Source organism: Furipterus horrens, unplaced genomic scaffold, assembly GCF_987537825.1.
Source record: "Furipterus horrens unplaced genomic scaffold, mFurHor1.1.pri manual_scaffold_13, whole genome shotgun sequence".
NCBI lineage: Eukaryota > Metazoa > Chordata > Mammalia > Chiroptera > Furipteridae > Furipterus > Furipterus horrens.
Window position 1 is genome coordinate 55,816,629 of NW_028327183.1, and position 8,190 is coordinate 55,824,818.

The 8,190-nt window shown below is 46.5% G+C and overlaps 1 long non-coding RNA gene across 1 annotated transcript; it reads left to right on the forward strand.

Moving 5' to 3' along the window:
- Positions 1-349: 349 nt before the first annotated feature.
- On the forward strand, positions 350-2,495 carry LOC149995472 (uncharacterized). The gene is made up of 3 exons (XR_016507867.1): positions 350-373; positions 1,156-1,208; positions 2,017-2,495. It is a non-coding gene; the product is annotated as an uncharacterized LOC149995472 (long non-coding RNA).
- Positions 2,496-8,190: the final 5,695 nt, after the last annotated feature.

Below are 8,190 nucleotides of genomic sequence, written 5' to 3' on the forward strand. Positions count from 1 at the left end.
TGGTGTCCACCTGGGGGGCAGCATGAGGAGAGCACAGGGACCCCACGTCCCAGGTCCCGTCCCCGCGCTGCCCGGCCAGGCTGGGTGACCTGGGGCACGTGGGTAACCTCTCTGAGCCTCAGTGCACTGGGGGTGGGGCCTCAGGGCTGTGAGGTCAGCGGAGATGAACAACAGACCCAGCATGTGCCTCACACACAGTAGGTGCTCATTAAATGGCATCTTTGGCTCACAGATGACGTCACTCCTGCCCAAGGTCTGCCATGGTACTGGGTCGTCCTGATCAGGGTCTCAGTGGTCGTGCTGCTGCCCCTCTTCCTCCTCCTCTTCCTCTTTCTCCAATACCGACAGTGTCAGAACAAAGGCAGGACATCAGGTGAGTAGGGAACGGGGTGGCTGGGACCAAGGAGTGAGGTGCCCAGAGCATCTGCCACAGGAGAGACAAGAAGATGGAGACGCTCAGCTGAGAAACAAACTTCTCCAGAATCTCAAATCAGAAAACCTAGAAAGAGCCCTCGCTGCTGTGACTCAGCGGATTGAATGCTGGCCTCCGTACCAAATAGTTACCAGTTCGGTTCCCAGTCACGGCACAGGCCTGGGTTGCAGGCCAGGTGCACAGTTGGGGGCGTGTGAGAGGCAACCACACACGGATGTTTCTCTCCCTCTGTTTCCCCCTCCCTTCCCCTCTCTCTAAAATAAATAAATAAAATCTGTTTTTTTAAAAAAGGAAAATCTAGAATGAAAACATCCAAGGTTAGCACAGACATACAAATAAATGTAAGTTAATTTTTCATTTTCAATCTCATGGAATTTGAAAAGCACCCATCAAGTCTGTTAAGGTTTCCTTCTTTCGTCTGGAATCACACGGGAGGGGTCCCTCCCCTCCCAGGGCTGAGACTCTCTGTCCTCCAGCCCAGCTGCAAACACCCAGGAAGAGCCCCTCTGTGAGAGGAAGGGACGGCTGCCCTGGGGGAGGGTTCATGGGGAAGGGGACAGCCTGGGAGGTGCAGGATCAGTGGGGAGAGGGACTGAAATCCACCCTGCGTGACCTGGCGCCTCCCCTCCCCCTGGGTTAGTGGCCCATCTGGGAGCAGGCGGGTCTGCAGCCCTGACATCCCAGGGACCTACCTGGAGACACACCCCGTTCTGTCCCCACAGATGCCACCATGAAGGACCCACAGCCTGAGGAGGGCGTGCAGCTGGACCCTCGGGTGAGATCCCTGCTCCTGTCCAGGCCACCAAGGACCTTCCTGCCGCCCCCTTTACTCCAGTGGTCCCTTCCCCGTCCTCACCTTACCTGGTTCTCATTAGCGTCCATGCTGACCTCTCCTTCTGGTCACCACCTCTTGCTGTGACTCACTCCTCCCACTTTCCTGTGGCCTCCTGGCCCTCCTAGGTGGTCCTCTGGGCTGGCTTCTTGTCCTCTGTCTGACCTTGTGCAGCCCCAGGTCTCAGGAGGAGGCATGAATAAGTGAACACCCACAGGTCCCAGGGTCCCCCGCACGCATTCATGCAGCTGCAGTGACAGGGTCACTGTTTACCGGCTGCAATTAGGTGCCACAGGGCAGCCCTCTCTCCACACTCCTCGTGCTCACCTGTGGGTGGGGGACACACAGGCACACAGGCAGATGGCATCCTGGAGAGCCAGGGCTGTGAGGGAGAATAAAGCAAGAGCAGGGGACAGAGTGTGTGGTGGGGGAGGGGCCAGAACAGAGACAACAGCAGGTGCAAAGGCCCTGAGGCAGCACATGCTTCTTCAGCCGGATGGGCCGTGTGGCTGGAGCCGAGTGAGCAAGAGAGACAGTGCGTTAGGTTAAGAAACAGATCCATGGAAGTACCAGATGCCCAGGGCTCAGGCAGTCCCTGCAGACGCCATCAGGACAGTGACCCATCTGATCTGCAGTGAACTTGTCACCTTGACGATACAGAGCGAATTGATGAAGGATTTCCACAGTGGCACCAAGGGGACGTGTTTCGGTCTCACTGTCTCTCCAGGTTTCGGTCTCACTGTCTCTCCAGCAGATCAGGTCCAAGGACGACCCCCAGGATGTGACCTATGCCCAGCTGAACCATTTGAGCATCAGACGGGAAACAAGGGCACCCCGTTCCTCCCCGTCAGAGGAGCCCCCAGATGAGCCCAGCATGTACGCTGCTCTGGCCGTCCGCTAGCCCAGGATGGACCCAGACCCCACACTCCAGGGAGGGGGACTGCAGGTACCCCAGAGGGTACAGGAGCTGCCCCCAAGGACACTCAGCTAGTGACCCCAGCCAGCCTGGAGGCCTAACATGGGCCCCCAGCAGTTCCTGGGACCCTGTGGGGGTCCCCAGATTTCATAGTTAGTGATAACTAATATCCCCACATTTTGGGAATAAAGCAAACAGACTTCTCAATGACCAATGTGTGAACCAAAATAGAAGTGAAGAGTTTAGATTAAATGATTGTGTAAATATTACGAGTCAAACCTGTGAAGTGAGAACAGTAAAAACCAGGAGTGAATTATCAGAAAATTAAAAGCCTTTAAAAATCACCAGCCTGAGCTATTCTATCAAGGGTTTAGAAAAAGATCTCATTGACTTGTTAGAACCACAGACCACTGGTTAGAAAGCTGTGGCCTGTACACCCAATGGAATGAAAATCTGCCGTATGAAATAATGCATCCTTCCATCTGTGACCGCCTGGATGGACCTAGAGCGTATCAGGGTGAGTGACATAATTCGGACAGAGAAAGATTTCACTTATATGTGGAATTTTTAACATCATGCAAACAAACAAAACAAAACAGACCCATAGACAGGAAGAAGAAGTGATGGTTGCTGGAGGGGGTGCAGCAGAGGGGTGGATGGCAAGGGGAACACAGTCAGTAATGTGTAATAACTTTGCACAGGACGCGTGCTTACTGGACTTAGCGTGGGAAGCGCATGGTAAGATCCACAAGTAGAAAATCAGTGCTGTACACCTGAAGCTAATATAATATTGCCTCCGGTTATATTTTAATAAAAGTATTCAATTAAAAAGAACTTGTATTCTCCAGGTCCATCCATGCTGTAACAACACAAAACATCTTGTTTCCTTTTTATGGCTGCGTAGTATTCCATTGAGAAGCACACCAGTCACAGAAAGACAAACACCATATGACTCTTTATATGTAGAATCTAATGGGGAAAATAAACTAACAAACAAAGCAGAAAAGGACTCATGGGGACCGAAAACAGATTGACAGCTGTCAGGGGGAGGGGATTGGGGGCTGGGAGAAAACGGGAAAGAGATTCAGCAAAGATAAAACAATCCCAGTATGGTGACTGCAAGAGGGGAAAGCATTTGGGGGAATAAATGGTGATGGAAGGAGACTTGGCTTGGGGTGGTGAACACAGAGTATAATTTACAGGTGATGTATTATAGAATTGTACCCCTGAAACTTATATACTTTTATTAACCAATGTCACCCCAATAAAGTCAATTTAAAAAGAAATAAACCCCAGAGCAAAAAGAAAAAGTAATAACAACAAAATGATAGTCTTTTTGTAACAAAATAACAATATGAAAATCTTTTTTAAATGATTGTTTTAACTCCTCAAAATAATTGTAAAAGAATAGCAAATTTTTCTAAGCAACAGTGTAACTCGGGAAATGATCATGACAGAAGTTACTATTGAGGAAAAACAAAAACAGATAATAAAGTCAAAAATTCAGTGTTTTTTTAAAGTATATTTTATTGATTATGTTGTTACAGTAGTTCCAATTTTTTCCCTTTGCTCCCCTCTGCCCAGTGCCCCCCTTCCCTCCAGCAATCCCACCCCCCTTAGTTCATGTCCATGGGTCCTACACACAAGTTCTTTGGCTTCACACTTTCCTATATTATTCTTAACTTCCCCCTGTCTATTTTGTACCAACCAATTATGCTTCTTAATCCCTGCACCATATCCCCATTTCTCCCCTTCACCCCTCCTGGCTGATAACTTTCCAAAGGATCCCCACACCTATGATTCTGTTCCTATTCTGGTTTCCTTATTTGGATTTTGTTTTTATTTTTTTAGATTCAGTTGTTGATAGGTGTGAGTTTGTTGTCATTTTAATGTTCATAGTTTTGATCTTCTTTTCCTTAAGTAAGTCCCTTTAACATTTCATGTAATAATGGCTTGGTGATGATGAACTTCTTTAGCTTCACCTTTTCTGGGAAGCACTTTATCTGCCCTTCCATTCCAAATGATAACTTTGCTGGATAGAGTAGCCTTGGTTGTCGGTCCTTGCTCTTCATCACATTGAATACTGCTTGCCAGTTCCTTCTTGCCTGCAAAGTTTCAATCTTATAGGCTCCCCTTTGTAGGTAACTCTCTGTTTTTATCTTCCTACTCTTAAGATTCCCTCTTTATCTTGAATCTTTGGCATTTTAATGATTATGTGTTTTGGTGTGATCCTCCTTGAATCTAGTTTGTTTGGGACTCTGCTCTTCCTGGACTTGCATGTCTATTTCCTTCATCAAATTTGGGAAGTTTTCCTTCATTATTTTTTCACATAAGCTTTTTATTTCTTGCTTTTCCTCTTCCCCTTCTGGAACCCCTATGATTCGGATGTTGCCACATTTAAAGTTGTCCCAGAGGTTCCTAAGCCTCTCCTCATTTTTTTCAATTCTTGTTTCCTCATTCTGCACTGGTTGACAGTTTTTTTCTTCCTCATGTTTCAAATCATTGGTTTGAACCCCAGTTTCCTTCCCTTCACCATTGGTTTTGTGTGAGCTTTTCTTCATTTCATTTAGCTTAGCTTTCATTTCTTCCCTTATGCGTTTGCCATACTTAAGTATATCTATCAAGCCTGTGAGCATCTTCATCACCAGTGTTTTGAATTCTGCATCTGTTAGGTTGGCTATCTCCTCGTCACTTAGTTCTCCCACAGGAACCTTGATCCGTTCCCCCTTTTGAGGTCATACTTCTCTATCTCCTAATCTTGACAGGCTGTGTTTGTTTGCCTGTGTGTCTTAGGTAAAGTTGTCACACCTGTTACGTTGTAAGGAGCAAAGCCTTAGGGATTCGTCAGTACAGGGTGACCCGTTTCACCACGTTGTGGTGCTGTGTGGGGGGGTCTGAGAGGGAACAATGCCGCCTGTCCAGCACTCGCCCCTTTACCAGGCACTTCTCCCACTTCCGTATGGGACTGACGCCCCTCTAGCTGTTACCATGACCATTGTTCCCAGAGTGGGTGGGTCTGCAAATGTTCTAGGACCGTGGGGGCCCTTTAAACAAGTGGACTCTGCTGAGAGACCAGCAGTTCCTTCCTCCGCCCCAACCCCCACTGGTCTGCACAGTCAGAAGCACTTGGGCTTTATCTTCCCCGGTGCTGGGACTGTGAGCTTCGCGGTCTGGTCTGGTGCTGGGAATGATCCCCAGGTGTCCCTCCCGACTATTTTAAATGTGTGGCTCTGCTTTCTGTGGGCCCGCTGCTGCCACCACATCACACCTTCTCTGCCTCGGCTCCGCCCCTCCTACCTGTCTAAATGAATATTTCTTCTTTATGTCTTTGTTTGTTAGATTTCCATGGAGCTCTATTTTCTGAAACTTCTGGTTGTCTCTAGTTCTGAGGTAGTTGCATTCCTTCTTAGTTGTGGTGGGAGATGCAGCGTGTCTGTCTAGGCCTCCATCTTGGCCGCAAGTCCCAAAAATTCAGTTTTGGAACTATTAATTACACTCATAAATCTAACCTTGAAAGACCAAGAAAATATGGAAGAATGCACACATTTCTTTTTTTCACATTAATTTTACTTTTTTATTTTAAATCAGTTTTTATGCCTTTTTAAAAATTGTTGTATTTTCCTTGTGCCCTGTGGGCGGGAATGCAGACTGGTGCAGCCACTGTGGAAAACAGTTTGGGATTTCCTCAAAAAATTTAAAATGGAACTGCCTTTTGATCCAGCAATCCCACTTCTGGGAATTCATTCTAAGAATTCCAAAACACCTGTTTGAAAGAATATTATGTATGCACCCTATGTTCATAGCAGTGTTGTTTGCAATAGCCAAGATCTGAAAACAGACAAATGCCCTCACTTTGAAGTCTATTTTGCCAGATATAACTATTGCTGCCCCAGCTTTCTGTTTGTTTGTTTATTTCCTTTTGCATAGAATTTTTTTATCCATCTCGTCACTTTCAGCCTATGTGACTCTTTTGTTCTGAGGTGGGTCTCCTGGAGACAGCATATATATGGGTCAAGTTTACTTATCCATTCCCCTACCCTATGTTTTATGATTGGGGCATTTAAAACACTTACATTAAAAGATATTTTTAATAGGTACTTATTTATTGCCATTTTTATGCCTACGTTCCTCTGTGTGTGTTACTTCTTAAGGCATTCCCTTTATTTTATTTTATTTTATTGCAGTACTGGTTTGGTGGTAATGAACTCCTTTAGTTTGGGGGCTTTTTGTTTGTTTGTTTTTGGTCTGGGAAGCTCTCTATTTTGCCTTCCATTTTAAATGGTAATATTGCTACATAGAGTATTCTTCGTTTCAGATACTTGCTTTCATTGCTTTGAATACTTCATGCCAATTTCTTCTGGCTTGAAGTGTTTCTGGTGAGAAATCAGCTGACAGTCTTATGGGAAGTTCCTTCTGGGTAACTGTCTCTCTCCTGCTGCTTTTAAAATTCTCTCTTTGTCTTCGAACTTTCACATTTTAACCATGAAGTGTCTTGGTGTGGGTCTTTTGGGATTCATCTTAATTGGGCCTCTCTGTGCTTCCTGAACATTTCTGCCTTTTTCCTTCACCAGGTTGGGAAAGTTTTCTGCCATTATATCCTCAAACAGGTTCAGATGTTGTTACATTTTATGTCGTCGCAAAGTTCCCTTAAAACTATCCTCATTCTTTTCTTTTTTTAAGTCATTTTTCTTTTCACTGCTCAGATTGGGTGTTTTGTTCTACCGTGTCTTTCTTTAAAGATTTTATTTATTTATTTTAGAGAGGGGAAGGGAAGGAGGAAGAGGGAGAGAAACATCAATGTGTGGTTGCCTCTTGTGAGCTCCCAACTGGGGACCTGGCCCACAACCCAGGCCTGTGCCCTGACAGGGGATCAAACCTGCGACCCTTTAGTTCACAGGCAGGCACTCAATCCAGTGAGCCACACCAGCCAGGGCTCTCCTTGTCTTTTAAAATCACTGATACAATCCTCTGCTTCATCTAGCCTACTTTTAATTCCTTCCAATGCATTCTTGATGTCAGATATGCTATTCTTTATCTTTGACTGGTCTTTTTATATGGTTTTTATGTCTTTTTTTGTGCTCTTGTAGTTCTCACTAAGTTCCTTGAGGATCCTGACGACTATTATTTTGAGCTCTAGAGCTCATCAGTTGTTTGCCTCCATCTTATTTAGCTCTTTTTTTTTCTTCTGGAGATTCCACCCATTCTTTTAAAATGAGGGTCCATTTCTTCGTCTCCCCGCTTTGGCTGCCTCACTGTGTTTGTTGGTTCCTTGTGCTGCTTGACTCCCACTCTCTGTGGGGTGGCTTTCTGTTGTAGGTGTTCTGCGGGGCTCGGTGATTGATGCCCATTGATCTCCTGAGCTGGGCACTCTAAGGACATCTCCTGTTTGGGTTTTGTGAGCTCTCCTAGTGTAGTCAAGTCTTGATTGCTGTTGACCCATTTGTTTGTGGGATCAACCCTCCGCGTGGATGATCATGAACAGTTTTCAGTTCAGAAAGAAATGACTGGAGGTACCTGAAGACAGGGCCACGGAGAAACTTTCAGCAGAAAATGGACAGAATCTGAACTGTAATTTGCAAAGACTGATGTGAAGGGTGAACTGAGAGGAAAGTGAGGGTGCAGGACTCAGTACCCAGGCAGGTGGAGGGTGTGACCACTGCCTGGGGGACAGGAAGGGTGACCATCTCTCCCCACCTCGTTGACTGGAATCCAAGGAGCCCTCAGGAGAGTGAAACAGGGGTCGCAGGGATAAGCCTGGGGTCTTTGCAATGCACTCTGCTTCCGCAGGGGATCCCAGCACTTCCTCCTCGCCTGGCGCTCGGGGCTGAGTCTCACTGTTCCCACGTGACTTTGTGTCTCTGAGAGAAGTGGGCTCTTTCTCCTTCCCTCCCCTTGGGGGAATCATTGGAATCCTTTCTGCCTTTCAGAGCAGCCAAGATCCTGGGTGTCACTGTCCTCTTAGAACTGTGGAGGCTCTTCAGGACTCAGAGAATCTTTATGCATGAGAGT